Below are 6,950 nucleotides of genomic sequence, written 5' to 3'. Positions count from 1 at the left end.
GTCAATTGCATGCTAAAAAATTTTTTTTCTTACCTTTTTCGAAAATTCATTCATTCATGGTGTTCTTCATGATCTTCAAGTTGTTCTTGACAAGTCTTCTTGTTTGATCTTGATGTTTTCTTGTTTTGTGTTGTTTGTTGTTTTTTCATATGCATTTTTTGTTTGTTAGAGTCCATGCATTAAAGATTTCTAAGTTTGGTGTATTGCATGTTTTCTTTGCATCAAAAATCTTTCAAAATTATGTTCTTGATGTTCATAGTGTTCATGGTGTTCATCTTGACATTCATAGTGTTCTTGCATGCATTCTTTGTTTTGATCCATAAAGAAAAGAGAAAAACAACAAAAATGACGTTTTTAATTTTTCTCTCTCATCATTAAAAATTCAAAAAAAATATCTTTTTCTTTTTTCTCTCAAAATTTAAAAAATTTGAAGTTGACTTAATCAAAAATTTTCAAAATTAGTTGTTTCTTACAAGTCAAGTCAAATTTTCAAATTTTAAAAATCTTATCTTTTCAAAAATCTTTTTTTTTTCAAAAATCATATCTTTTTCATTTTTTTCTTTTTTTCGAAAATTTTAAAAATCTTTTTCAAAATATTTTCAAAATCTCTTCCTTATCTTTATTTCAAAAATTTCGAAATTACACTAACAATTAATGTAATTGATTAAAAAATTTGAAGTTTGTTACTTTCTTGTTAAGAAAGGTTTAATCTTTAAATTCTAGAATCTTATCTTGTAGTTTCTTGTTAGTAAAGTAATTAATTTTAATTTTAAAAATTAAATCTTTTTCAAACATATCTTATCATATCTTTTATATCTTATCTTTTTTATCATATCTTTTTCAAAATTTTATCTTTTTCAAAAATTTGATTTCAAAATATCTTATCTAACTTCTTCTTATCTTTTCAAATTTGATTTTAATATCTTTTTCAACTAACTATTTGACTTTTTATTTGTTCCTTATCTTTTTCAAAACCACCTAACTACTTTTCCCCCTCCAATTTTCGAAAATACCTCCCTCTTTTTCAAAAAAAAAAAATTCTTTTCAATTGTTTAAATTTTAATTTTAATCATATCTTATCTTTAATTTTCGAAAATCACTAACCACTTTTTCAAAATCATTTTCGAAATTCTCTATCTCTCCTTCTATCTATTTATTTAGTTATTCACTAACACTTCTCTTCATCTCTCTTCATCTCAGATCACCACCTCTATCCTTAACCATTCTTCTTCACTACTCTGCCCTTTTTTTATTCTACTAACATAAAGGAATCTCTATACTTTGACATAGAGGATTCCTCTTTCTTTTCTTGTTCTCTTCTTCCCTATATAAGAAGGAACAAGGAAAAAGACACTCTTGTTGAAGCTGATCCAGAACCTGAAAGGACTCTGAAGAGGAAACTAAGAGAAGCTAAACTACAACAATCCAGAGGCAACCTTTCTGAAATTTTCGAACAAGAGAAGGAGATGGCAGCCGAACCCAACAACAATAATCCAAGGAGAATGCTTGGTGACTTCACAAAACCAACGTCCAAATTTGATGGAAGAAGCATCTCCATTCCTGCCATTGGAGCCAACAATTTTGAGCTTAAGCCTCAACTAGTTGCTTTAATGCAACAGAACTGCAAGTTTTATGGACTTCCATCTGAAGATCCTTACCAGTTTTTAACTGAGTTCTTGTAGATTTGTGAGATTGTTAAGACAAATGGAGTAGATTCTGAAGTCTACAGGCTCATGCTTTTCCCTTTTGCTGTAAGAGACAGAGCTAGAACATGGTTGGACTCACAACCTAAAGATAGCCTGGACTCCTGAGATAAGCTGGTCACGGCCTTCTTGGATAAATTCTTTCCTCCTCAAAAGCTGAGTAGGCTTAGAGTGGATGTTCAGACCTTCAAGCAAAAAGATGGTGAATCCCTCTATGAAGCTTGGGAAAGATACAAGCAGATGACCAAAAAGTGTCCTTCTGACATGTTTTCAGAATCGACCATATTAGATATATTATATTATGGTCTATCTGAATTTTCCAAGATGTCATTGGACCATTATCGATTCACCTAAAGAAAACGCCTGAAGAGGCTCAAGAACTTATTGACATGGTTGCAAATAACCAATTCATGTACACTTCTGAGAGGAATTCCGTGAATAGTGGGATGCCTCAGAGGAAGGGAGTTCTTGAAATTGATACTCTGGATGCCATATTGGCTCAGAACAAAGTGTTGACTCAGCAAGTCAACATGATCTCTCAAAGTCTGAATGGATGGCAAAATGCATCCAACAGTACTAAAGAGGCAGCTTTTGAAGAAGCTTATGATCATGAGAACCCTGCAATGGCAAAGGTTAATTACATGGGTGAACCTTATGGAAACACTTATAACTCATCATGGAGAAATCATCCAAATTTCTCATGGAAGGATCAACAAAAGTCTCAACAAGGCTTTAACAATGGTGGAAGAAATAGGCTCAGTAATAACAAGCCTTTTCCATCATCTTCTCAGCAACAGACAGAAAATTTTGAACAGAGCCCCTCTAATTTAGCAAACTTAGTCTCTGATCTGTCAAAAGCCACTTTAAGTTTCATGAGTGAAACAAGGTCCTCCATTAGAAATCTGGAGGCACAAGTGGGCCAGCTGAGTAAGAAAGTCCTTGAAACTCCTCCCAGTATTCTCCCAAGTAATACAGAAGAGAATCCAAAAGGAGATTGCAAGGCCATTGAAGTAATCAATATGGCCGAATGCACAAGGGAGGAGAAGGACGAAAATCCTAGTGAGAAAGACCTCCTGGGACGTCTCTCAAACAAGAAGGAGTTCCCCATTGAGAACCTAAAGGAATCTGAGGCTCATATAGAGACCATAGAGATTCCACTAAATCTCCTTCTGCCATTCATGAGCTCTGAAAACTATTCCTCCTCAGAAGAGGATGAAGATGTAACTGGAGAGCAAATTGCTCAATATCTAGGAGCTATCATGAAGCTAAATGCCAAGTTGTTTGGTAATGAGACTTGGGAAGGTGAATCCCCCTTGCTCATTAGTGAACTAGATACATGGATTCAGAAAACTCTACCTCAAAAGAGACAAGATCCTGGTAAATTCTGAATACCCTGTACCATAGGCACCATGACCTTTAACAAGGCTCTGTGTGACCTAGGGTCAGGCATAAATCTTATGCCACTATCTGTAATGGAGAAACTGAGGATCATTGAGGTACAACCTGCCTTATTCTCACTTCAATTGGCAGACAAGTCAGTAAGACAAGCTTATGGTTTAGTAGAGGACGTGTTAGTAAAGGTTGAAGGCCTTTACATCCCTGCTGATTTCATAATCTTAGACACTAGGAAGGAAGAAAATGAATGCATCATCCTTGGAAGACCCTTCCTAGCCACAGCAGAAGCTGTGATTGATGTTAGCAGAGGAGAATTAGTTCTTCAATTGAATGGGGACTACCTTGTGTTTAAAGCTAAAAGACTTCCTCTACAACCATGGAGAGGAAGCATGAAAAGCTTCTCTCAGTACAGAGTCAAAAAGAGCCCCCACAGTCAAACTTTAAGTTTGGTGTTGGGAGGCCACAACCAAACTCTAAGTTTGGTGCTGAGAAGCCCCCTCATTCAAACTCTAAGTTTGGTGTTGGGAGGCCCACATCATGCTCTGAATATCTGTGAGGCTCCATGAGAGCCCACTGTCAAGCTAATGACACTAAAGGAGCGCTTGTTGGGAGGCAACCCAATTTTTATATATCTAATTTTAATTTTATTTTATTGTTATTTTGTGTTTTATTAGGTTCATGATCATGTGGAGTCACGAAAAAAAATACTAAAATTAAAAACAGAATCAAAAATAGCAGAAGAAAAATCATACCCTGGAGGAAGGACTTACTGGCGTTTAAACGCCAGTAAGGTGCATCTGGCTGGCGTTCAACGCCAGAACAGAGCATGTTTCTGGCGATGAACACCAGAAACAAGCAACATCCTGCCGTTTGAACGCCAGGAATATGCCTTGAGGAAAGCTGGCGTTGAACGCCAGTAACAAGCATGGAACTGGCGTTCAATGTCAGAAACATGCTACACATGGGCGTTGAATGCCCAGAGTGTGCATCACTTCAGCGTTTAAACGCCAGAATGGTGTGCAAAGGCATTTTACATGCCTAATTGGTGCAGGGATGTAAATCCTTGACACCTCAGGATCTATGGACCCCACAGGATCCCCGCCTAACATATTCTCCCCTCTTCTCAACATTCATTCTCTCTTTCTAATAAACACACTTCCCCAAAAACCCTTCACCAAACACTTCAAACCTCTCTTCCCAATTACCCCCTTCACCACTCACATCCATCCACTCTTCCCCACAAACCCCACCCACCTTCAAAATTCAAAAATCTTTCCCACCCAAACCCACCCTAAATGACCGAAACTACACCCACTCCCCTACCTATATATACCCTTCCATTCTACTTCATTTTCACACAACACAAACCCCCTCTTCTACACCTTGACCGAAACACCTTCCCTCACTCTCCTCCATATTTTCTTTTTCTTCTTCTTCTCTTCTTTCTTCTCTTGCTTGAGGGCGAGAAATATTTTAAGTTTGGTATGGTCAAAGCATAATCTTTTTGTTTTTCCATTACCATCAATGGCACCTAAGGCCGGAGAATCCTCTAGAAAAGGAAAAGGGAAGACAAAAGCTTCCACCTCTGAGTCATGGGAGATGGAAAGATTCATCTCCAAAAGCCATCAAGACCACTTCTATGATGTTGTGGCAAAGCAGAAGGTGATCCCTGAGGTCCCTTTCAAACTCAAGAAAAATGAGTATCCAGAGATCCGACATGAAATCCAAAGAAGAGGTTGGGAAGTCTTAACCAACCCCATGCAACAAGTCGGAATCTTAATGGTTCAAAAGTTCTATGCCAATGCATGGATCACTAGGAACCATGATCAAAGTGTGAATCCGAGTCCAAAGAATTATCTCACAATGGTTCGGGGGAAATACTTAGATTTTAGTCCGAAAAATGTGAGGTTGGCATTCCACTTGCCCATGATGCAAGGAGATGAATGCCCCTACACTAGAAGGGTCAACTTTAATCAAAGGTTGGACCAAGTCGTTATTGACATATGTGTGGAAGGAGCTCAATGGAAAAGAGACTCCAAAGGCAAGCCGGTTCAACTAAGAAGACTGGACCTCAAGCCTGTGGCTAGAGGGTGGTTAGAGTTCATTCAACGCTCCATCATCCCCACTAGCAACCGATCTGAAGTTACTATGGATTGGGTCATCATGATTCATAGCATCATGATTGGAGAGGAAGTAGAAGTTCATGAAGTCATCTCCCATGAATTCTACAAAATAGCCGAAAAGTCCTCCACCATGGCAAGGCTAGCTTTTCCTCATCTTATTTGCCATCTATGTTACTCAGCTGGAGTTATCATAGAAGGAGACATCCTCATTGAAGAGGATAAGCCCATCACCAAGAAGAGGATGGAGCAATCAAGAGAGACCCTCCACGGATCTCAAGAGATCCATGAGGAAGCTCATCATCAAGAAATCCCTGAGATGCCTCAAGGGATGCACTTTCCTCCCAACAATTATTGGGAACAACTCAACACTTCCCTAGAAGATTTGAGCTACAATGTGGAACAATTAAGGGTGGAACATCATGAGCACTCCATCAATCTCCATGAAATAAGAGAAGATCAAATAGCAATGCGGGAGGAGCAACAAAGGCAAGGAAGGGACATAGAAGAGCTTAAGGACATTGTTGGTCCTTCAAGAAGAAGACGCCACTAAGGTGGATTCATTCCTTGTTCTTACTTTTCTGCTGTTCGGTTTTTATATTATATGTTTATCTTTGTTTTGTGTCTCTACTTCATGATCATTAGTGTTTAGTAACTATGTCTTAAAGTTATGAATAATTCCATTAATTCTTCACCTCTCTTAAATGAAAAATGTTTTTAATTCAAAAGAACAAAGAAGTACATGAATTCCGAATTTATCCTTGAATTTAGTTTAATTATATTGATGTGGTGACAATACTTTTTGTTTTCTGAATAAATGCTTAAACAGTGCATATTTTTGATCTTGTTGTTTATGAATGTTAAAACTGTTGGCTCTTGAAAGAATGATGAACAAGGAGAAATGTTATTGATAATCTGAAAAATCATGAAATTGATTCTTGAAGCAAGAAAAAGCAGTGAAAAACAAAAAGCTTGCGGAAAAAAAATAGAAAGAAAAAGAAAAAGCAAGCAGAAAAAGCCAATTGCCCTTAAAAACAAAAGGCAAGGGTAAAAAGGATCCAAGGCTTTGAGCATCAATGGATAGGAGAGCCCAAGGAAATAAAATCCAGGCCTAAGCGGCTAAACCAAGCTGTCCCTAACCATGTGCTTGTGTCATGAAGGCCCAATTGAAAAGCTTGAGACCGAGTGGTTAAAGTCGTGATCCAAAGCAAAAGAGTGTGCTTAAGAGCCCTGGACACCTCTAACTGGGGACTCTAGCAAAGCTGAGTCACAATCTGAAAAGGTTCACCCAGTCATGTGTCTGTGGAATTTATGTATCCGGTGGTAATATTGGAAAACAAAGTGCTTAGGGCCACAGCCAAGACTCATAAGTAGCTGTGTTCAGGAATCAACATACTTAACTAGGAGAATCAATAACACCATCCGAAATTCTAAGTTCCTAGAGAAGCCAATCATTCTGAACTTCAAAGGAAAAAGTGAGATGCCAAAACTGTTCAGAAGCAAAAAGCTACAAGTCCCGCTTAACTAATTAGAATTAATATTCATTGATATTTTGGAATTTATAGTATATTCTCTTCTTTTTATCCTATTTGATTTTCAGTTGCTTGGGGACAAGCAACAATTTAAGTTTGGTGTTGTGATGAGTGGATAATTTATACACTTTTTGGCATTGTTTTTAGGTAGTTTTTAGTAAGTTCAAGCTACTTTTAGGGATGTTTTCATTAGTTTTTAT

At 37.4% G+C, this 6,950-nt stretch overlaps 1 non-coding gene across 1 annotated transcript; it reads right to left on the bottom strand.

The window, feature by feature from the left end:
- Positions 1-1,865: 1,865 nt before the first annotated feature.
- LOC112713498 (small nucleolar RNA R71) lies at positions 1,866-1,969 on the bottom strand. Its single transcript, XR_003158471.1, has one exon. It is a non-coding gene; the product is annotated as a small nucleolar RNA R71 (small nucleolar RNA).
- Positions 1,970-6,950: the final 4,981 nt, after the last annotated feature.

The sequence above is a fragment of the Arachis hypogaea genome, chromosome 9 (assembly GCF_003086295.3).
Source record: "Arachis hypogaea cultivar Tifrunner chromosome 9, arahy.Tifrunner.gnm2.J5K5, whole genome shotgun sequence".
Taxonomy (NCBI): domain Eukaryota; kingdom Viridiplantae; phylum Streptophyta; class Magnoliopsida; order Fabales; family Fabaceae; genus Arachis; species Arachis hypogaea.
The sequence above is the reverse complement of the archived record's forward strand: the minus strand, read 5'-3'. Positions and strand labels throughout refer to the sequence as shown.